Here is a 25628-nt window from a genome sequence, read left to right as displayed (position 1 = left end):
GCGTTCCAGCGATCGACGGAAGGACGAAGGACTTCACCCGATCTTCCGTGCGGTCGGCGGCTAGCGTCGGCTAACGCGTCTGCTATCCAACTCAAAGTCCTCCTGATTGTGTTGCTACAGCCAGCTGCTAATACACCGATCCCACCTACAACTTTCTTCTTTGCAGTCTTCATTGTTCATTAAACAAATTGCAAAAGATTCACCAACACAGATGTCCAGAATACTGTGGAATTTTGAGATAAACAGAGCTTTTTGTATTGGATTCAAAGGTGTACCAATACTTCCGTTTATCTAGTGACGTCACGCGCATACGTCATCATACAAAGACATTTTCAACCGGAAGTTTAGCGGGACATTTAAAATTGCACTTTATAAGTTAACCCGGCCGTATTGGCATGTGTTGCAATGTTAAGATTTCATCATTGATATATAAACTATCAGACTGCGTGGTCGCTAGTAGTGGCTTTCAGTAGGCCTTTAAGCATCGAACTGATGAAGCCTACTCGGATGGGAGGCAAAACGTCTTCTCAGACTAACCAAACAGTCCAGTTGCGATCGATTGAATGTTTTTTAGAGTATAAACATTTGGGGATTTTGCACCAACCCCTAGACTAGATCTGACCAATTTAAGTTTTTGAGCATTGAACTGATGAAGCCGTCTTCTAAGACTAACCAAACAGTCCAGTTGCCATCGATTCAATGCCCTGAGATGACAATGACCTGGGTGAATGAGAACATCCATAGACACGTCCTCTGCAGGATAAGATGTTGTTTACAAATAAACAACTACTCTTGTTGTAATTCTCTATGGTCCATGGTTCTCGCCCGGAAAAGGGTGGAGTGCCATCTCCGAGTTGGGGATGAGATCTTGTCCCATGTGGAGGAGTTCAAGTATCTCGGAGTCTTCTTCACCAGTGAGGGAAGAGTGGATCGTGAGATGGACAGGCGTATCGGTGCGGCGTCTTCAGTAATGCGGACGCTGTATCGCTCCGTTGTGGTGAAGAAGGAGCTGAGCTGGAAGGCAAAACTCTCAATTTACCGGTCAATCTACGTTCCCATCCTCACCTACGGTCATGAGCTTTGGGTTATGACCGAAAGGACAAGATCACGGGTACAAGCGGCCCAAATGAGTTTCCTCCGCCGGGTGGCGGGGTTCTACCTTAGAGTTAGGGTGAGAAGCTCTGTCATCCGGGGGGAGCTCAAAGTAAAGCCGCTGCTCCTCCACATGGAGAAGAGCCAGATGAGGTGGTTCGGGCATCTGGTCCCTAAACGCCTCCCTAGGGAGGTGTTTAGGGAAGACCCAGGACACGTTGGGAAGACTATGTCTCCCGGCTGGCCTGGGAACGCCTCGGGATCCCCCGGGAAGAGCTGGACCAAGTAGCTGGGGAGAGGGAAGTCTGGGCTTCTCTGCTTAGGCTGCTGCCCCCGGGACCCCAACACGGATAAGCAGAAGAAAATACTCCATTTACCAACCCGTGTGGTTCACGCAAGTTGGCCGGCACGCCTGACGCTTGTGGTCACGACATTCCCGATGTGAATGCCAGCATACTAAATTCAATAAACATGTGTCAAGTAGCAGGTTATCTGACTCTGAGTTGCACAGCTGTAAAATTGGTACTGATATCTTTGCTTGATTAGACAATTGGAAATATTTTTATTTTATATTTCCCCCCACAATTTTAAATACATAGTAACATCCCAACACACTGTCGTGTAATGTTGCGAATGGCAGTAAATATGAACATTAAAATTTATATTTTATTCAGGTTATCAATCTACAAACCCCGTTTCCATATGAGTTGGGAAATTGTGTTAGATGTAAATATAAACAGAATACAATGATTTGCAAATCCTTTTCAACCCATATTCAGTTGAATGCACTACAAAGACAACATATTTGATGTTCAAACTTTATTTATTTTTTGGCAAATAATAATTAACTTATAATTTCATGGCTGCAACACGTGCCAAAGTAGTTGAGAAAGGGCATGTTCACCACTGTGTTACATGGCCTTTCCTTTTAACAACACTCAGTAAATGTTTGGGAACTGAGGAGACACATTTTTGAAGCTTCTCAGGTGGAATTCTTTCCCATTCTTGCTTGATGTACAGCTTAAGTTGTTCAACAGTCCGGGGGTCTCCCTTCTGCTATTTTAGGCTTCACACATTTTCAATGGGAGACAGGTCTGGACTACAGGCAGGCCAGTCTAGTACCCGCACTCTTTTACTATGAAGCCACGTTGATGTAACACGTGGCTTGGCATTGTCTTGCTGAAATAAGCAGGGGCGTCCATGGTAACGTTGCTTGGATGGCAACATATGTTGCTCCAAAACCTGTATGTACCTTTCAGCATTAATGGCGCCTTCACAGATGTGTAAGTTACCCATTTCTTGGGCACTAATACACCCCCATACCATCACACATGCTGGCTTTTACACTTTGCGCCTAGAACAATCCGGATGGTTCTTTTCCTCTTTGGTCCGGAGGACACGACGTCCACAGTTTCCAAAAACAATTTGAAATGTGGACTGGTCAGACCACAGAACACTTTTCCACTTTGTATCAGTCCATCTTAGATGAGCTAAGGCCCAGCGAAGCCGACGGCGTTTCTGGGTGTTGTTGATAAACGGTTTTCGCCTTGCATAGGAGAGTTTTAACTTGCACTTACAGATGTAGCGACCAACTGTAGTTACTGACAGTGGGTTTATGAAGTGTTCCTGAGCCCATGTGGTGATATCCTTTACACACTGATGTCGCTTGTTGATGCAGTACAGCCTGAGGGATGGAAGGTCACGGGCTTAGCTGCTTACGTGCAGTGATTTATCCAGATTCTCTGAACCCTTTGATGATATTACGGAGCATAGATGGTGAAATCCCTAAATTCCTTGCAATAGCTGCTTGAGAAAGGTTTTTCTTAAACTGTTCAACAATTTGCTCAGGCATTTGTTGACAAAGTGGTGACCCTCGCCCCATCCTTGTTTGTGAATGACTGAACATTTCATGGAATCTACTTTTATACCCAATCATGGCACCCACCTGTTCCCAATTAGCCTGTTCACCTGTGGGATGTTCCAAATAAGTGTTTGATGAGCATTCCTCAACTTTATCAGTATTTATTGCCACCTTTCCCAACTTCTTTGTCACGTGTTGCTGCCATCAAATTCTAAAGTTAATAATTATTTGCAAAAAAAAAAAAGTTTATCAGTTTGAACATCAAATATGTTGTCTTTGTAGCATATTCAACTGAATATGGCTTGAAAATGATTTGCAAATCATTGTATTCCGTTTATATTTACATCTAACACCATTTCCTAACTCTTATGGAAACGGGGTTTGTAGTTGGCGAGCAAACGGCGCCCTAGTTGACACCTAGTGATTAGCGGACCTAGCTGCCAGCTGGCGATTAGCACGCTAGCGACCGGCGAGCAATTAGCGTAGTAGTTGCCAGCTTGCGATTCGCATGATAGATGCTAGCTAGTTATTAGCACACCCAGCGATTAGCGGGTATAGCTGCCTGCTGGCAATTAGCAAGCTAGTGGCCAGGTAATGATTAGTGTGCTAGTTTCCCGCTACCGATTAGCAGCCCTCGTTGCCAAATAGATATTAACATGGCTGTTGCCAGTAAGGCCATGCTATACTGTATCTTATTACACAATCACATGGTCTCTTTAGGGCAGTTTTAATTAAAACTCATTTTGTTACAGAATATACTGTATAATTAGGGGGGTCCCCACTTTGTGACTATAATAAATAACTTTTTGAAAGTGATTTTCAAAACACTGTTTAGGGACCAAAATTAGTAACACTAATTCTGAATTTTTGTGAATGTTTCATGTGTCCAAAGTGCGGCCCGGGGGCCATTTGCGGCCCGCAGCTAATTGTTTACCGGCCCGCCACACATTCTGTAAATACTATTGTAAAAATAAAAAAGAACATTAAAAAAAGTGGAATGAGGTGAAATCTAAGGAGAAAAAGTTGCAATGTTGACACAAAAGCTGCCATGCAGGCTGTTTTTTTTTTCTTTTGTCTTTCTTCATTTTTCTTTTTTTGCCATTGCTCAAAAAAAAAAAATAATGACAAAAAATCCATGTTATAATGAATTATTTTCAGGGCTCCAATTACTTCAAATATTTCACTTTAAAATGTTTTATGTGTTAAATATTGCATACATTGTGTAGTAGCCATATAAAAACATCAAAGTTTTTTTTTGACAAAAGAGCATAAAACAAACTAAATAGTTCCAGCATAAAATGGACAGATATATCTGAAGTTGATCTCGTAACTTAAGTGTTGAAAGTAAAAGAAAAACCTAATAAAAATGTATCACTTTATTAGTGGGGCACCTTTTGGATCCCAAATATATTTAGTGATTTTTTATTTATCTTTTCATTGTGATTACTCAAAAATATGAAAGAATTAAAATCAATGGTGTCCTGCATTATTGATCTTTTAGGGCTCTAATTACTAAAAACTGCATATTTCAGTTTTACTATAAAAAAAACTAAGTTGTTTTTGAAAGAAAAGCCATAAAACATTTTTTTTTAATTTGTATTACTTTATATCAACTTGAAGTTGATATAGAGATTTACTGTAAGCGTTAAATAATAAAAAAATAATAATAATCTGACTTATATTTAACATTTTAATGACTGAGACCCTTTATGGTCCCCGGGACCCCTGAAGGTAAAATAAATAAAAAAAAGCATATATTTTGTTATGGTTTGAAAATGAAAAATATCAAAATGGCCCCCACATGCTTTAATTTTTCCGTGTGCGGCCCTCAGTGGAAAAAGTTTGGACACCCCTGTGTTAGGGCAACACAACACATAAAACAAGTAAGTTGTCAATAATACAAAGCAATTGATAATAATACACTTATATAAAATAATATCTCGGAAAGTGCAGATCCATGCTAAGTCCTACTTCCCAATCGTTAAAAAAAAAAAAAAAAAGTCCTGAATCCAGAGAGTGATCTGGATCCACCCCAAAATGTAATCACTCTGACATTTCCTGAAAGTTTAATCGGAATGTGCCCTTAACATTTTGAGCTGTCTGTAGCAAAATGAAAGTCACCCACTGTCTTTATCTCTGCGGGGCAGCTGGCACACGTAAGACAGTAGTTGTCCATTTTTTCCTGTTACGGCCCACCATAGGAAAAATAAAATATGTCGCGCCCCCCCCCCGCCCCCCCCCCCCCCCTGACTCTCCACTACGACTAGAAGTGGTATCATTTGTCAATAAAATGGTTATAAGTACGCCTCTGCATAAAGTTGTATACTTATTAACACGTCTCCCATTGTAGTCACATAGCACAATTGTATATTTTTGTATTTGACCTTTTTATTACACACGTTTCACAGTACAAGCTATTCAACAATCTAATGCACCATTTATTAGCTCGGTTTCACGTGAGGATGTTAAAAATCAAGCGCTGCGAGACATGCTGGTAGCGCTTCCGGTTTTCCGACAAAAAAAACAACAAAAAACCTAAAGACTTTTAATTGTTCGTGACGTGAAACATGGATGTTGAATGACAAAAATATACCGTTATTTAGCATGATTGTAAAGATTCCTTTGATGCACGATTACGAATCTTCAGTTCGTATACAGTTGCGATCAACAGTTGACATACACTTGTAAAGAACATCATGTCATGGCTGTCTTGAGTTTCCAATCATTTCTACAACTCTTATTTTTTTTTGTGATAGAGTGATTGGAGCACATACTTGTTGGTCACAAACATTCATGAAGTTTGTTTCTTTAATGAATTCATTATGGGTCTACTGAAAATGTGACCAAATCTGCTAGGTCAAAAGTATTGTGGCCAAACACCTCCATTTTTGTTTCATCTGACATCACATGGACAGATGAGACCTTCTGGATGAACATTCTGTGGTCAGATGAAACAAAAATGGAGCTGTTTGGTCACAATACCCAGCAATATGTTTGGAGGAGAAAAGGTGGGGCCTTTAATCCCAGGAACACCACACCTACCGTCAAGCATGGTGGTGGTAGTATTACGCTCTGGGCCTGTTTTGCTTGCCAATGGAACTGCTGCTTTACAGAGAGTAAATGGGACAATGAAAAAGGAAGATTACCTCCAAATTCTTCAGGACAAGCTAAAGTCATCAGCCCGGAGGTTGGGTCTTGGGCACAGTTGGGTGTTCCAACAGGACAATGACCCCAAACACACGTCAAAAGTGGTTAAGGAATGGCTAAATCAGGCTAGAATGAAGGTTTTAGAATGGCCTTCCCAAAGTCCTGACTAAAACGTGTGGACAATGCTGAAGAAACAAGTCCATGTCAGAAAAGCAACACATTTAGCTGAACGGCACCAATTTTGTCAAGAGGAGTGGTCAACAATTCAAGCAGAAGCTTATTGCAGGTAAACTTACCAAGGGACATGTAAACAAATATTAACATTGTTGTATGTATACTTTTGACCCAGCACATTTGCTCACATTTTCAGTAGACCCATAATAAATTCATAAAAGAAGCAAACTTCATGAATGTTTTTTGTGAGCAACAAGTATGTGCTCCAATCACTACATCACAAAAAAATTAGAGTTGTATAAATGTTTGTAAACTCAAGACAGCCATGACATGATGTTCTTTACAAGTGTATGTACACTTTTGATCAGGACTGTATATGCGCAGATGCAAGGGGTGCACAAATTGCAGAGGGGAGCATGTCACGCCGAAAATCGCGAAAAAAGACGTTTCCTGAAAGTTTCATAAAAATCCGCCCGTAACTTTTTGAGTTATTTTGCTAACTAACAGAAAAACAGGCAGACAAATCAGCGGAAAATGTAAGATGTAGGTAACGTATTTTCCGGACTATAAGACGCACTTAAAAACGTTACTTTTTTTTTAAAACTCTGCATTCCGCCTAATGTACAGAATAATTCTGGTTTTGCTTACTGACCTCGAAGCAATTGTATTTGGTACATTGTGTAATAGATGGCCAGTAGATGGCAGTCAAACATAAGAGATACGTGCACACTGCAATATGACTCAAGTAAACAACACGAACATTTTATATGTTCCATTGAAAATATAGAACATTACACACGGCGCTCAAAAATCTATCAAAATGTTTTAGTAGGACTTTGGTAAGCTATGAAGCCACACCGCTTGATGGATTGTACTGTGCTTCAACATAGGAGTATTATTATGGTGTGTGTATAAGGTAAGACATATTATCTGGCGTTTTGTTTCGCAATATTATGCAAAAGCAACTTTTCTTACCTTCTGGTACCTGCTGATCTGTATTTGGGATCTGCATGAATACGGAAAAATTGCACGCGTCCGCCTTTGTAGTCCGTAGTCGATAATCTTCTTCTTTTTCTCTATCTTCTTGTTATGTGACATTCATCCTCCGCTGTTGCCATTTCTAATATAAAGTAGTGTGAAGTTCTTACTTATATCTGTCAGTAAACTTGCCATGAAAGAACTAAAACATACCGGTGTAGTGAGTTCACATTATTCACCCAAGGAACTTTAGTTATTAGAGAGTTCCGGTCGGACGGTTTTTCACGGGACACATTTCCGGCCTTGTTGTTGTTTCCGGATGAGGAGATGCTGCTTCATTATTTGAAGGTGAACCACCATTACATGTTATGTAGACCACAAGGAAGTATTTTACATTTAGTAAAAGGAGTCGTAATAATATGACCCCTTTAATGCGCTCTATAATCCGGTGCGCCTTTTGTGTGAGACAAGATCAAAAATAGAGCATTCATCGGCAGTGCGCCTTATAACCGGGTGCGCCCTATGGTCGGGAAAATACGGTACTGTAATTGCTCATATTTTCTTTGGAAAATGTCCTCTAAACTGCTTTCTGTTCAGGAGAGAACACACAGAAGATAATACAAATAATAACAGAAGAAATGAACACATTAAAAAGATGGTTTGACAAAAACAGACTATCTTTGAATCTCAGTAAAACTAAAATAATCCTATTTGGTAATAGTAGAAAAGAGCATCATACACGAATACAAATAGACGGAGTAGACATCGAAAGGGTAAAAGAAACCAGATTTTGGGGAGTATTAATAGATGATAAAATGAACTGGAAATCTCATATACAAAACATACAACATAAGGTGGCAAAAAACATTTTAATAATGGATAAAACAAAATTTGTCCTGGGCCAAAAATCACTTCATATTCTCTACTGCTCGCTAGTGTTACCATATCTGAGTTATTGTGCAGAAATATGAGGAAATAACTACAAATGTGCGCTACATTCGCTAACCGTGTTACAAAAAAGATGAGTTAGAATAATACATAATGTTGGATATAGAGAACATACAAACCCTTTATTTTGTTAGTCAAAAATATTAAAGTTGGGTGATTTGGTAACATTACAAACAGCTACAATGATGTACAAAGCAAACTATAACCTGCTACCAAAGAATGTACAAAAATTCTTCTCAACTAAAGAGGAGAAATATAACCTTAGAGAAAAAAATAATTTAAAACATTTATATGCACGTACAACACTTAAAACTTTTAGCATATCAGTATGTGGAATTAAATGATGGAATGGATTAAGTAAAGAAGTTAAACATTGTATTGATATGATCCAGTTGGAGAGGTTGTTCAAAATAATAGTGCTTACAAAGTACAAAGAAGAATTATGAGAAATACTTCCAACCTTATTGAAAATAAGATATTCTTCATCTCAGTATGTTAATTATGACTGAATTAATTAATTACATATTACAAAACTGTTGTGTATACTAATTCATAGATGTTATTTTATTATATAAAAAGGTCAGTAAATGATTCCATATAATTGTAAACGCTTTGAAGTGGGAAAGGGGTAGGATTAAATAAGCTTTGCTTCTTCCCACTCCTTTTCGGGCATGATGTAAAATGAAATGATATGAAATTGTGTGATGTATTATGATGTAAGTGTGTTCATGTTCCAAATAAACTAAAGAAAGAAAGAATGTTGCAAAAATATGGCTTGTTTCTCCTAAAATGCAGCCCTTTCTCTTTAGACCTACTTTTATTTTAGGGTCGATCTTTGGAGAGATGGACCTGCAAAGCACCAAATTTTTTTTTTTTGAGAAAGTTTGGCCCCAAAAGTTGTCTATTTGCACTATTTATGCTGACCTTGCACTCCTTCTATCATTGTTTGCTTCGACAGGCTCTGAAAGGAGCGAGCTGATGATGCGACTCGTGCAATACGTGCGCTTAAAGGGCAGAAATAAAATATGAGGCGACTCGAGCCGTTCGTTGCCCTGCAGGTTTGATTTGGACAGCCGGGTCTCAAAGCGAGCTCCAAGCGAAGCGAGTCTGGGGTTTTTTTGGTCACGTCACAACTCTGGCGAAGAGCGGGAATAACACAGGCTGCCAGGCCAGTGTTTTATGTCATCGCCGTTCATCTTCAACATCCGCTTGCGTCAGATGTTTTTGACGTTGACTGAGTTATGTCTGGACTGGATTGGACTTTTACGATACATCTCCGGCTCAGTTCCACGCACGAAGACAACAGGCTGTCACAAAATGGTATTTACCCAAAAGTGTGCTGGGGAATATCAACACAATTCACTTGTGTTGTTCATGGAGCATGGTTCTTATTATGGCTGTGAATCTTTAGGCCCCACACGATTCGATTCTTGGGGTAAACAATTCGATTCGGAATCAATACTCGATTCAACACGATTCTCAATTCAAAATGAATACTTTTTTTAATAACATCAGATGCCAGTTCTATGATTAAAGGCCTACTGAAATGATTTTTTCTTATTCAAACGGGGATAGCAGATCCATTCTATGTGTCATACTTGATCATTTCGCGATAATGCCATATTTTTGCTGAAAGGATTTAGTAGAGAACATCGACGATAAAGTTTTGGTCGCTGATAAAAAAGCCTTGCCTGTACCGGAAGTAGCGTGACGTCACAGGTTGAAGGGCTCCTCACATTTCCCCATTGTTTACACCAGCAGCGAGAGCGATTCGGACCGAGAAAGCGACGATTACCCCATTAATTTGAGCGAGGATGAAAGATTCGTGGATGAGGAACGTGAAAGTGAAGGACTAGAGTGCAGTGCAGGACGTATCTTTTTTCGCTCTGACCGTAACTTAGGTACAAGCTGGTTCATTGGATTCCACACTTTCTCCTTTTTCTATTGTGGATCACGGATATGTATTTTAAACCACCTCGGATACTATATCCTCTTGAAAATGAGAGTCCAGAATGCGAAATGGACATGCACAGTGACTTTTATCTCAACGACAATACATCGGCGAAGCTCTTTAGCTACGGAGCTAACTTGATAGCATCGGGCTTAAATGCAGATAGAAACAAAAGAAATAAGCCCCTGACTGGAAGGATAGACAGAAAATCAACAATACTATTAAACCATGGACATGTAAATACACGGTTAATGCGTTCCAGCCTGGCGAAGCTTAACAATGCTGTTGCTAACGACGCTATTGAAGCTACGGGACCTCGTCAGAGCTATGATAAAAACATTAGCGCTCCACCTACGCCAGCCCTCATTTGCTCATCAACACCCGTGCTCACCTGCGTTCCAGCGATCGACGGAGCGATGAAGGACTTCAACCGATCATCGATGTGGTCGGCGGCTAGCATCGGATAGCGCGTCTGCTATCCATCTCAAAGTCCTCCTGGCTGTGTTGCTGTAGTCCGCCGCTAATACACCGATCCCACCTACAGCTTTCTTCTTTGCAGTCTCCATTGTTCATTAAACAAATTGCAAAAGATTCACCAACACAGATGTCCAGAATACTGTGGAATTTTGCGATGAAAACAGAGCTTTTTGTATTGGATCCAATGGGGTCCGAATACTTCCGTTTCAACCATTGACGTCACGCGCAAACGTCATCATACATAGACGTTTTCAACCGGAAGTTTCGCGGGAAATTTAAAATGTCACTTTATAAGTTAACCCGGCCGTATTGGCATGTGTTGCAATGTTAAGATTTCATCATTGATATATAAACTATCAGACTGCGTGGTCGCTAGTAGTGGCTTTCAGTAGGCCTTTAAATACATAGGTAAACAGCCCTGTGTCAGGTTCAAACACTGATGACATCTATTAAAACAGACGTGAAGCAAGGAATCATGCAGAGACAGAGTTAAATTTTGCTCAATTGAGGAGACACGTTATTTGGGCTGTACTCTAGTTACAGATCCAAACTACGTTCTAAAAGTCCAGCCCGCGTGCTTCCTCTGTTTATTTGGGAGGTCCCTGTTTACATCACTGACGCTGTCGCTGAGGGAAGGGGATAATCTCGACAACTCCAGTTAGACACAATATATAATTATACAAAAATGCAAATGTATTGACGCTGGTGATATCGCCTTGTCTCCGCCCTGTCTGCGTCACGGCGGTGTTCGGCCTTGGCAGTCAGCAGGCCGTTCCTGGACACAAACACTGATACCAGACTGGCTTGCAATCTTTTGGATTGACAGTTTTGCACAGACAAAGAAAAATACCACTTCCGCACTATTGACAATAATTATAGCAACGGCCCTTAAGCATAAAAGTTGTGTGATAATACACTACCGTTCAAAAGTTTGGGGTCACCCAAACAATTTTGTGGAAAAGCCTTCATTTCTAAGAACAAGAATAGACTGTCGAGTTTCAGATGAAAGTTCTCTTTTTCTGGCCATTTTGAGCGTTTAATTGACCCCACAAATGTGATGCTCCAGAAACTCAATCTGCTCAAAGGAAGGTCAGTTTTGTAGCTTCTGTAACGAGCTAAACTGTTTTCAGATGTGTGAACATGATTGCACAAGGGTTTTCTAATCATCAATTAGCCTTCTGAGCCAATGAGCAAACACATTGTACCATTAGAACACTGGAGTGATAGTTGCTGGAAATGGGCCTCTATACACCTATGTAGATATTGCACCAAAAACCAGACATTTGCAGCTAGAATAGTCATTTACCACATTAGCAATGTATAGAGTGTATTTCTTTAAAGTTAAGACTAGTTTAAAGTTATCTTCATTGAAAAGTACAGTGCTTTTCCTTCAAAAATAAGGACATTTCAATGTGACCCCAAACTTTTGAACGGTAGTGTATATACATAATTATTCTAACACCTGACAAATGTCTATATTACTTCAAAGAAAACTGGTTTTGTTTAATAGTCAAATACAAATAAGGCAACAAGAGAACTATCCAACACTTTTTTAAAGTAAATCTGTACAGCAGATATAGGTCATCTACATCCTAAGTGTCAAAGTTAAGGCCTGCGGGCCAAATCCGGCCCGCGAATAAATGATCAATGGCCCCCCGGGATGATATTAGATTAGTATTAGAAGCGGCCCGCAGGCCACAGCCACCTGCTGCTGTTTTGCACACACCAATACTCCATCAGTGCTGGCGCTAGGAATTTTCAAAAGTCAAGTCATAAAAATGGGGTCCCACAGTAAATTATTGGGGTCCCACTTGTTTGTAAGTGTTTTGAAAACAAATGATAAATGTATGCATTTATCCTGTTTAGAGTTGCAAAGGGGTGGAAAGTTTCCGGTAAATTTCCGGAAACTTTCCGGAAATTTACCACGGGAAGTTCAGCTCGGGAAGTTTGGAAATATTGACAATTTTTTGATTATTCAAAGTTGGACACCGTCCATGGGAATTAATGGGAATGAATGGGGGATTACAATAATGATATATTATTGGGCACTTGTCTATATGCTGCTGCATCTTTGTGGCATGTTTGACGTAGCTCTTTGCACAGTATTTGCAAATGTACACCGCCTTTCCGCCCACATTGGTTGGGGTGAAACGTCTCCACACATCAGATGGTGTACGTGGCATTATTCTGTTTGTATTTATTTATTCTTGTAAAACTAATGCAATGCCACACACATAAATAGTCAGATGAACAATTGGAGTAGTCTTTAAAAATATTTACTGATGGACAAATGAATAGAAATAGGACAGATGAATAAATGAACACACAATCAGCATGCTAAATCAAACTATAACCTACATTCTTGTATGACAACAGAATGGCTAGCAGGACGGAAGGAAAACTACACGTTTTGATTTAGTATTTGCTAGTTGAACTTTACAGATCACAAACAAAGGTAAATCCGGATCGCTAACGTTGTTAACATAAATGAATGGGATTTAACATAGAGAAAATTAGCATCACGACTAACGGAGAAATGTTTTCGGTTCATTATGAGACTGTGGTGGTACATAAACCTAGCTAGCTAGAGATATTGGCCCCAAAATCATTGAACAAGTACAGGAACAGCTAGCTAGCTTGAGTGGAAGTCTGCTGGAGTAGTCTACAGTCATGCAGTAACAAGCAATTACACCTCTATTACACTTAAATACCATAGATCAAATACATTTAGCCCAGTAATATCATCAACACTTACCTGACTGGATGAAGTCCTTGGGCTCAAATACTAGTGTGGCCTCAATAGCCCTGCTGTAGTGTGTAGCATGCTGGGAATTATCTGTGCATGTGATGGAGGAATGCACAGTGCAGGGTTGAAATGCTACTGATATTTGCATTAAATCAGGTTGTTTTAGCTAATAATTATGCTGCAAGATCTAGCATGTTGCATTCAATGTTTATTCCCATTAATTTCCCATGAATTCCCGTTCATTCCCATATATTCCCATTAATTCCCATGGACAGTTTCCAACTTGGAATATTCCCGGAATTTTGCAACCCTAATCTTGTTATATCTCACATTCTATATCGTCATAAACATTACTTAAGTCATTACAAAAATAATACTAATAAGAACACATTTGTATGCATATGTAAATGTTTTCAGTTAGCAACATTCATTCACTTTCTTCTTTCCTTCATGGATCGAAACTTTACCGCTGCCGGTATTTTTTTCTATATTTTTATTGCAATATTTTCCGAATGTGTTTGTTCAATTTTTGGCCAAAGTAAGACAAAGAAAACAATCTGAAGTTGTCTTTATTTTTTTAGTTTCAATGCCATGATTTTAATAGTCCGGCCCGCATGTGCCCAGATGTTCTTCCATGTGGCCCCAGAGCTAAAATGACTTTGACACCCCTCATCTACATCAACAATAGGATTTGTCTGAGTGGCTGGACAGGACAGATTGCTACACAAAAATTAACTAAATAAAAAAAACTTCTTTTTTTTTATTCGAATCAGAATTGTTACAAATAAGAATTTTTTTTTGACACCCCTAATGTTTAGATTTGATCACAAATCATATCATCTTTATCACTTTTGTGCTTGTGTACGTCAACGTTCCTGCAGCTGCTCAACATTTTGATATTCCATTTTTTTATCATTTAATTTTTAAGTCAAAACCAGTATTATTCTGTACATTAGGTGCACCGGGTTATAAGGCGCACTGTCGAGTTTTGAGAAGAAAAAAAATATATATTTTAAGTGCGCCTTATAGTCCGGAAAATACGGTACGTTTATTTGACGTTTATATTTTCAGTCCTACAAACCTAAGTGAAGGAAGAAGTGTAAAGAAAATAAGGAAGGAAAATAATTCAAAAGAAGGTACATCAATCCTCAACAAAAATTGGAGCTTCTGTTTCTTCATGCTGTTAACTAGCTGCACACGCTGGAAACAAGCAGCGAGGGCAACATAATCTATTTATCGACAGTGCAGTGCAATTAAGTAATCTGCGGACGCGATTTCTGACAAAACAGCCAAATTTTGATGTCTGGCCCCTGAGTCCTTGGTTTTTTTTGATTGATTGAAACTTTTGTTAATAGATTGCACAGTTCAGTACATATTCCGTACAATTGACCACTAAATGGTAACACCCGAATAAGTTTTTCAACTTGTTTAAATCGGGGTCCACGTAAATCAATTCATGGGCTCTTGAAACTGTGGCCCTCGTCACGATGTAGTTGAATAGTCCTGTTATATTACATAGGTTATTTCCCATGAATGGATTCTTGTCCAAAAAAATTCATCAAATTAAATTCCGGTTTAATTAAAGTACAAAAGTAGTTTCACATGAATACCAATGCGAGAACAAATTTTCTAAATTAAATTCTGTTTTAGGACCCGAATTTAGCTGGCGGTCCTGCCTGATAGATTATAAAAGTTTGGGTAAATTGTGGTCCAGAAAAGTCAGACCGCTGCCTGACATTTTGTCTTTGTCAGAGATTGAATTATTGGTGTAAATCTGCAAGAAGCAGTCGCTTTAGCCACAACAACAAAAAAGTGTTTAAGACTTGATGAGTCAACAAAACCGTGAACACAAGAGAACTTCACCTGACACTGGGTGGAATTGTCTTTTGGCGACATTAGTCATTCTTATCAGCGACGGGATCGCTCCCTCTGTGGAGGAAAAGCCGCGGAAGAAGAGCGGCGCTGAATTAGGAGCGCTGACAACGCTGCTGATTTGCATCTGGCTAAATGGGGTCTCTGACATTGAGCCAAGAACAAAGTACAGAAGATCGGGTCTGATTTGACCCGAGCGCTGTTGCCAACATAAAAAAAGCCATTCACAAGATTGCTTTGAAACGCGCCGGTCACGTCATTTGGTACACTCCGAATGACGAGACCCTACAACCGCCACACCCACATACTAGGGTTGTACGGTATACCGGTACTAGTAAAATACCACAGTACTAATTAATCATGTTCAGTACTATACCGCCTCTAAAAAGTACCGCCTTCCCCCTTTCTTTTTTTTTTTAACAGGCATGTCGGCGCGTCATCATGACATTGCTAGTTTTATGAGCAGAGGAACATGTTCAGCAGCGCACACACACTGAGTACTTACAAGCAGACACAGAGTGTAGACAGAAAAGGGAGAATGTACGCATTTTGGCTTAAAAACTAAAGATAAATGTGAAGTTATAACACTGAAACTCAGAAATAAGTACTTTAAAACATGGCTAGCTAGCTAGCGGCTAACATCCATCTGCAGCCGGCAGTGTTTTAGCTATTTCTAAATCACTAATCCTTGCCTCCATGGCGACAAATAAAGTACGTTTCTTACACATACATTATCACTGGATGACGAGAAATAGCTAAACACCGTAGGAGGATACTATAGCTCACCGGTGTCACAATGTAAACAAATGTGTGGAGGGAGATGTGGCCAGCGCTGCCTGCAGGAGCAAAGGTCACCGCCTCTGTCCATGGTGCTGAGGACAGAGCACCATCAGACGGGGGCGTGGCAGTGCTGACGGTGAGACACAGCTGGCAGGTGATTAGATTTCACAGGTGGTACGTGTTAATCTAATCATCTATTGTCTTTATCAGTAAGCGGCCGGGAGCAGGAGGGGAGAGAGGATACGGACGTGACTGAAAAGTCACGTTCTACTGGAGAGAAAACTTTTGTTGAAACATACGCTTATTAAAACCTTGCTAAAACCTGCACGCTGGGCTCTTGTGCCGTCTGACAGTGGGACTGCGAGGAAGCAACTTCCACAAAATGCCATGGGTGGATCTACGCCTAACATCCACTGTAATGATACCAAGTACAAGAGTGTATCGAGTTGATACTACAATGATTACATCGATATTATTTAGCATCACAAAAACTTTTTTTTGTTTGTTTTTTTTAAATTCATATCATGTTTATTATTCATAAGAAGGAACATCAATCTGATGTTCAATCAACTGCAGATGGAAATTAGCTATTTAGCTATAATCTGGTACAGAACATATCAGTCTTTGAGCTTAATGTTTCTGTACATTGTCCCTTCAAATAAAGACTAAACAATCCTCAACATGAATTGGAGCTTATGTTTCTTCTTGCTGTTAACTACCTGCGCACGCTGGAAACAAGTAGCGAGGGCATAACAATGAATGTATTGACAGATAAGACTGCAGTGGCGCTACTTGTAATAATTATAAGGCTGCTAGTTCTTCAAGAGGAGGACATGCGAGCAATACGCTGACACGTTTAAAGAGACAGCATGCAATCATTTCGAAATGGAAGTCCCGTTTTTGAACCGCTCCGATCTTGCCCCAGGCAGCAATAACGCGGGCACCTCGTCTAAATACAACAACAGATTCTGACTAAGCAAATGTCACCGAGCAGCGACTAATCCAATCCAATCCACTTTATTTATATAGCACATTTAAACAACAAGAATGTTTCCAAAGTGCTGCACAGCCATGTTAAAAAATATATTAAAAACAATATTAAAAACAATATTATGCTCCACCAATGACTGAATAAAAACAACAAATAAATAAATATAAAACTAAGTGTGTGGTCAAAAGCTTGCATCTACTTGCTACAGTGTACACTACTCATTTTTTGTAGGGGAATGTTCAATTATAGTCAGAGAAAATGTTTTCCTCTCACCAGATTTTCTCTCAGTCATTATACCCTACAGGTGAAACTCAAAAGAAAAGAATATCATGTCAGCAATTAACTTCAAATGTGAAACTAACATGCGATATTAACTCATTACATGCAAAGTGAGATACATTATATTGCCAAAAGTATTTGGCCCCCTGCCTTGACTCACATATGAACTTGAAGTGCCATCCCATTCCTAACCCATAGGGTTCAGTATGATGTGGGTCCACCTTTTGCAGCTATTACAGCTTCAACTCTTCTGGGAAGGCTGTCCACAAGGTTGCGGAGTGTGTTTATAGGAATTGTCCACCATTCTTCCAAAAGCGCATCGGTGAGGTCACACATTGATGTTGGGCGAGGAGGCCTGGCTCTCAGTCTACGTTCTAATTCATCCCAAAGGTGTCCTATCAGGTTCAGGTCAGGACTCTGTGCAGGCCAGTCAAGTTCATCCACACCAGACTCTGTCATCCATGTCTTTATGGACCTTGCTTTGTGCACTGGTGCACAGTCATGTTGGAAGAGGAAGGGGCCCTCTTCAAACTGTTCCCACAAGGTTGGGAACATGGATTTTTTGGTATCCTGGAGCATTCAAAGTTCCTTTCACTGGAACTAAGGGGCCAAGCTCAACTCCTGAGAAACAACCCCACACCATAAATTATCCGCTGACCTCTCTGTCAGTTTATGTGGCCTACCACTTTGTGGCTGAGTTGCTGTTGTTCCCAAACTCTTCCATTTTCTTATAATAAAGTTGACTTTGGAATATTTAGGAGCGAGGACATGTCAGGACTGGATTTGTTGCACAGGTGGCATCCTATGACAGTTTCACGCTGGAAATCACTGAGAGCGGCCCATTCTTTCACAAATGTGTGTAGAAACAGTCTCCATGCCTAAGTGCTTGATTTGATACACCAGGCCAAGTGATTAGAACACCTAATTCTGATCATTTGGATGGGTGGCCAAATACTTTTGGCAGTAAAGTGTATGTCGAGCCTTTATTTGTTATATTTGTTGATGATCATGGCTTACACTTTTTGAATCTCCACATTTTCTGAGATTTTCAGTTCAAGGTGTCCATAAACTGTAAGCCACAATCATCACAGGCTTGACATATCTCACATTGCATGTAACACGTAAACATTACGTGGTAACAAATGTTACATTCGTGTGTAATTTTCACATGATTAAATTCCACATAAGAGTATTTAATTATTACATTTATTTTGTTTTCTTCTATGCTTAACATGTGACCTTACTGTATGTAGGCTTTGCAATGCCATGTTAGCTCTAAAGCAGGGGTGTCCAAACTTTGTCCACTGAGGGCCGCATACGGAAAAATTAAAGCATGTGGGGGCCATTTTGATATTTTTCATTTTCAAACCATAACAAAATATATGGATTTTTTAAATTTACTTTACCTTTAGGGGTCCCAGGGACCATAAAGGGTCTCAGTCATTAAAATGTTAAAAATAAGTCAGATTATTGTTTTTTTTGTAATTATTTAACGCTTACAATAAATCTCTATATCAACTTCAAGTTGATATAAAGTAATACAAATGAAAAAAAATGTTTTATGGCTTTTCTGTCAAAAACAACTTAGTTTTTTTTATAGTAAAACTGAAATATGCAGTATTTAGTAATTAGAGCCCTAAAAGATCAATAATGCAGGACACCATTGATTTTAATTATTTCATATTTTTGAGTAATCACAGTGAAAAGATAAATAAAAAATCACTAAATATATTTGGGATCCAAAAGGTGCCCCACTCATAAAGTGATACATTTTTATTATATTTTTCTTTTACTTTCAACACTTAAGTTACGAGATCAACTTCAGATATATCTGTCCATTTTATGCTGGAACTATTTAGTTTGTTTTATGCTCTTTTGTCAAAGAAAACTTTGATGTTTTTATATGGCTACTACACAATGTATGCAATATTTACCACATAAAACTTTTTAAAGTGAAATATTTGAAGTCTTTGGAGCCCTGAAAATAATTCATTATAACATGGATTTTTTGTCATTATTATTTTTTTTGAGGAATGGCAAAAAAATAAAAATAAAGAAAGATAAAATAAATAAAAAAAACAGCCTGCATGGCAGCTTTTGTGTCAACATTGCAACTTTTTCTCGTTAGATTTCACCTCATTCCACTTTTTTTAATGTTCTTTTTTATTTTTAATATAGTATTTCCAGAATGTGTGGCGGGCCGGTAAACAATTAGCTGCGGGCCGCAAATGGCCCCCGGGTTGCACTTTGGACACCCCTGCTCTAAACTAAACTAAATTGAGGCTAATCTACTTTTTTTTTTTTTTTTTACTTCTTTCCCCAAATGAGAATGAATAAGAGACCAAATCGTTAAGCAGAATCAAAAGTGGAATTGGAACCGGAAAAAAATATTATCAATTGTCATTCCTACACACACATATTGAAATACAGCAAACAAATTAAAACGCATATCAGATTACACACAGATTGAGATACACATTTGCAAATTGTTTCACTATGATAATACTTCCGTACAACCGGCTGATATCCACCTGTTGTCAGCGACAGGTAGATCTGAGTGCCGTCTGCATAATCATGCACTTATTGACTTAAGTACCGTATTTTAAGGCACACTTAAAATCCATTCATTTTCTCCTATAAACACACTTCTCTTCCCAGAAGAGTTGAAGCTGTAATAGCTGCAAAAGGTGGACCGACGACATATTGAACCCTATGGGTTAGGAATGGGATGGCATTTCAAGTTCATATGCAGAGTTGTGGACTAACGCGTTACAAAGCGGTAACTAGTAATCTAACGCGTTATTTTTTTATATTCAGTAACTGAGTTACTGAATACAAAAAAATAACGCGTTACTACATGATGCGTTACTACGTTATTTTACGTTATTTTTTATGTGGTATCGGCTAGAAACAGAAGATCTGAGTGTGTTTTATTGCAGCGCTGCGGTGTCGTCCTTCTGAATCTCTTGTGTCACACGGAGGAGGCGCGCTGTGTGTGTGTCTGGGTGTTGAGGGGTGCGCGCAGCAGCATTGGTGAGGGAGGGGCGGAGACAGAGAGAGCGAGAGAGTTGTTAACACGCATGCGTCGCCAGGCTCTGCTTTTTATCCATAGATTTATCAGATTAAATGTTTTATTATCTATAGCAGGGGTATCAAAAGTGTGCCCCGGAGGCCATTTGCGGCCCACCGCTAATGTTTTAAAGGCCCACGGCACATTCTAAAAATACTATTAAAATAAACAAAAACATAACAAAAGTGAAATAAAAAAGCTTAAAGGTGAAATGTAATTTAAAAAAAGTTGCAATGTTGACTAATAAAACAAAGCTGTTTTTTTTTTCTTTCAAACTGTCATTGCTCAAAACATAATATTGAATCAAAATCAATGTTATTATGAATTATTGTACACACACCCTGTCAATTCTCTTATATACTCTTTCATTCTAGACTTCTAGAGTGTTTGATTATCACATCACTCTAAATGTATAGACCAGGGGTCACCAAGGCGGTGCCCGCGGGCACCAGGTAGCCCGTAAGGACCAGATGAGTAGCCCGCTGGCCTGTTCTAAAAATAGCTGAAATAGCAGCACTCACCAGTGAGCTGCCTCTATTTTTAAAATTGTATTTATTTACTAGCAAGCTGGTCTCGCTTTGCTCGACATTTTTAATTCTAAGAGAGACAAAACTCAAATAGAATTTGAAAATCCAAGAAAATATTTTAAAGACTTGGTCTTCACTAACTGACAAAGAAACAGATAACAGATTTGATGTCCATTACAAAGTGTGACATGATTTATTTAAAAATTTGAGAGTTGACTTTTGTATTTTACATAAGTTATTATTTGTACAAACATGGTGCAAAGTAATTCATGATTTGTTCAAAAATGTTAGTGGCTAGCTAGTTAAAATGGGATATTGAGATTTCACAAGACTGTCTTAGAAGTGATCATTTGAAAATGTTTAATTTGAAAAATGTGCACTTAGAGAAAATATAAAAATAAAGTGTTGCATATTGATATTTATCTGTTTCTATATATATTTATTGTGAGAAATCATTCAGATGATCAGTGTTTCCACAAAGATAAATATCATTTATTATTAATAATAACATAGAGTTAAAGGTAAATTGAGCAAATTGGCTATTTCTGGCAATTTATTGAAGTGTGTATCAAACTGGTAGCCCTTCGCATTAATCAGTAGCCAAGAAGTAGCTCTTGCTTTCAAAAAGGTTGGTGACCCCTGGTATAGACTATAAAGTTCATAAACAAAAAGAGGGATCCTAGTGGGCCAGGCCAATCTTTCCTTAACTCTAAACTAAAACTGGGGAAATGCGTAGAGTGTTCTGGGCTTCAGACATGATTTTATTTCAGAATTCCTTGAGAGAAAAAACACCTGGTTAGGCTTTGGTATGTAAAGTTAAAGTTAAAGTACTTCCTTGCTTTACAGCTATGTTGTTATTATGCTGTTTGTTACTTATGTATGTTATGTTGCAGCTATTTAAAATAGTTTTGTCAATTTGTTCCGGCCTGAAATAAATTGGCCCTTTGAAACATATCTTTGTCTTTGTGTGTTGTATGTAGACCACATTGTTTGTGTGTTGTATGTAGAGCACATTGTTTGTGTGTTGTATGTAGACCACATTGTTTGTGTGTTGTATGTAGAGCACATTGTTTGTGTGTTGTATGTAGACCACATTGTTTGTGTGTTGTATGTAGACCACATTGTTTGTGTGTTGTATGTAGACCACATTGTTTGTGTGTTGTATGTAGACCACATTGTTTGTGTGTTGTATGTAGACCACATTGTTTGTGTGTTGTATGTAGACCACATTGTTTGTGTGTTGTATGTAGAGCACATTGTTTGTGTGTTGTATGTAGACCACATTGTTTGTGTGTTGTATGTAGACCACATTGTTTGTGTGTTGTATGTAGAGCACATTGTTTGTGTGTTGTATGTAGAGCACATTGCTTAGCAGAGTTCAGTGATGCAAATGCATGTCAAGTTGATCAACACATTGTATTATTCTGCAGTGCAATAACAGTACTGAAATGAAGGCTAAAAGGGCATTAAAGGGAGCTTTAAAAAAAAAAAAAAGGAACTAAATAGTTACTTTTCACAGTAACACATTACTTTTTGGTGTAAGTAACCGAGTTTGTAACTGAGTTACTTTTGAAATAAAGTAACTACTAACTGTAATTAGTTACTGGTTTTCAGTAACTAACCCAACACTGTTCATATGTGAGCCAAGGCAGGTGGCCAAATATGTTGGGCAATATCGTGTATATCTAAGTTTCATTTCTACAGTCCTGTCCCCTTGACAGGAGACAAAAACAAAAATGGCCAGCGCTCACTTTTGCCGTTCCTCGACAGCCCCCCCCCCCCTTCCTTTTACAGCCCCCGTCAAGGCCAAAACACAATAACTTCAATAAAAAGTGAGTTTGGGGGGTGGCGGATTGACGAGCAATCAGGCGTCGGCAAAGAAGGCAAAGAACTTGACTGGCCTGCACAGAGTCCTGACCTGAACCCCATAGAACACAATTGGGATGAATTAGAAGGGAGACTGAGAGCCAGGCCTTCTCCACCAACATCAGTGTGTGACCTCACCAATGCGCTTTTGGAAGAATGGTGGAAAAATTCCTATAAACACACTCCGCAACCTTGTGGACAGCCCTCCCAGAAGAGTTGAAGCTGTAATAGCTGCAAAAGGTGGACCCACATCATATTGAACCCTATGGGTTAGGAATGGGATGACACTTCAAGTTCATATGTGAGCCAAGGCAGGTTGCCAAATACTTTTGGCAATATCGTGTATATCTAAGTTTCAATTCTACAGTTCTGTTCCCTTGACAGGAGACAATAACAAAAATGGCCAGTGCTCACTTTTGCCGTTCCTCGACAGGCCCCCCCCTTCCTTTTACAGCCCCCATCAAGGCCGAAACACAATAACTTCAATAAAAAGTGAGTGCGGTGGGTGGCGGATTGACGAGCAATCAGGCGTCTGCAAAGAAGGCAAAGGCTCGCTATCTGAGGACGGAGACGATGACTTCCTGACACAATGCCATTTTCCAAGGCGGTTGATTGCGAGCGAACGTCGGTTGACTTTTACTAATAAAGTAGGAGGGAGGTCGGGGAGGGGGGGGGACATTATCCGAAACCTGCAACTCCCTCCACCTACTCACGGCCAGGGAATAATTACAAAGCTAATCTGCAGATGCCACTTCAAAGCGTCCGTCTATTGATACACAAATGACGCGATTGAAAGTCCCGTTCATGAAGAAGACGCCATGACAGTATGCTGATATGATCCTTTTTCTCATCCCTGCCAATCCAGATTAAGCAGGAGGCTGTCAGAGCTGCCTTTTGATAAGCACTTTTTTTTTCTTTTCTGCGCCTCTTTTGACTATTTACCCATCAAAAAGGGTGCAAAACCTCAGCGGTAATGAGCTGCTCCTCCCCTCCCGAGCATAAAGAGCCAAGCTGTCACGGCGTCCCACACTTGTGCCTTTTTTTGCCTCCCGTACGGCGAGGCTGATGTGTGGATGATAATACCATCAGGAAGATTAGTGTCTCCGCAGAGAGCAGTTCCCCCCCCCCCCCGCTGTTTGCCTCGTTCCCCATCGCTTGCACCGTCTAACTGGCGTTAAAACAAAGCCTCGCCGTGGAACAGATGACTTGGGTCCTGTTATCTTTGATGTAGGACTCGACTCGCTGACACTGACAGAACCGGGTCTTGCTGTGCTTAATTTGTGTTAAATTTACAATATTTTCAAATTTACTTAAATGCATTTGTGGAATTGACATGTGCCGATTCCTATCGTTCACAATCATTAGGAGAGACAAGAACACAAAAAGTTTTTTTTGTTTTTTTTTACAACGCTTGCGGCTAATCAGAGTCATCGCTGTAGCCTTCAAAGGCAAGTAAATATATATATATATATATATATATATATATATATATATATATATATATATATATATATATATATATATATATATATATATATATATATATATATATATAACAATATGTGATATGTTTTATATACACACTGCAAGTATATATATAATGTAACAGACACCTTCATAACAATATGTAATATGTTTTATATACACACTGCAAGTATATATATAATGTAGTAACAGACACCTTCATAACAACCTGTAATGTGTACAATGTACACACTGCAAGTATATATATATATATGTAATGTAGTAACAGACACCTTCATAACAATATGTAATATGTACAACATACACACTGCAAGTATACATATAGTGTAGTAAAATACACTTTATTAACAATATGTAATATGCTTTGAATACACACTGCAAGTATATATATAACGTAGTAACAGACACCTTCATAACAATATGTACAATATACACACTGCAAGTACATATATAATGTAGTAACATACACCTTCATAACAATTTGTAATATGTTTTGTATACACACTGCAAATATATATATATATATATATATATATATATATAATGTAGTAACAGACACCCTCATAACAATATGTAATATGTCTTAAATACACATTGCAATTATATATATAATGTAGTAACAGATACCTTCATAACAATAAAAAATTGGGGCGGCATAGCTCAGTTGGTAGAGTGGCCGTGCCAGCAACTTGAGGGTTCCAGGTTTGATCCCCGCTTCCGCCCTTCTAGTCAATGCCGTTGTGTCCTTGGGCAATACACTTTACCCACCTGCTCCCAGTGCCACCCACACTGCTTTAAATGTAACTTAGATATTGGGTATCACTATGTAAAGCGCTTTGAGTCACTAGAGAAAAGCGCTATATAAATATAATTCACTTCACTTTATTTTTTTCCGTGCATTGAGTTCTGTTTGTATAGCAGTTAACAATTATTTGTGTTCCTACTTCTGGACTCAAACACGAGTGTGTGTACTAATCAAGGCAGACTCGGTAACAGACAACGAAGACGACTATTTTAGGACAAATAAGGATTTTACAACTTTATACTTTTGAAGCTGAATATACTGAGGATGAACTACTGCTTCTCGAAGCGACCATGAAGTGTTCCAACATCCACACACTCCACTCACCCTGGACATTCAACCATTTGTGTTCCGCTCACGCATATCGGCGGTTCACGCACGTAGGGCATTCACACGCAATTCTTAGCGGAATTGCAAATTCTAGTTATTATTCTTATTCTTATTCCACAAATTAAAACATTTTCAATGTTTTTCAAAGGCGCCCTCAGTGTTTATTTTATCTTTGGAATATGTGGTGGGCCAATAAGACCTAGATGTCGAGTCCGCGATATACATGGCGGACAATAACTGATACAGTCTGCT

Source organism: Entelurus aequoreus, linkage group LG20 (assembly GCF_033978785.1).
Source record: "Entelurus aequoreus isolate RoL-2023_Sb linkage group LG20, RoL_Eaeq_v1.1, whole genome shotgun sequence".
NCBI classification, from domain to species: Eukaryota; Metazoa; Chordata; class Actinopteri; order Syngnathiformes; family Syngnathidae; genus Entelurus; species Entelurus aequoreus.
This window is presented reverse-complemented; position numbering follows the sequence as displayed.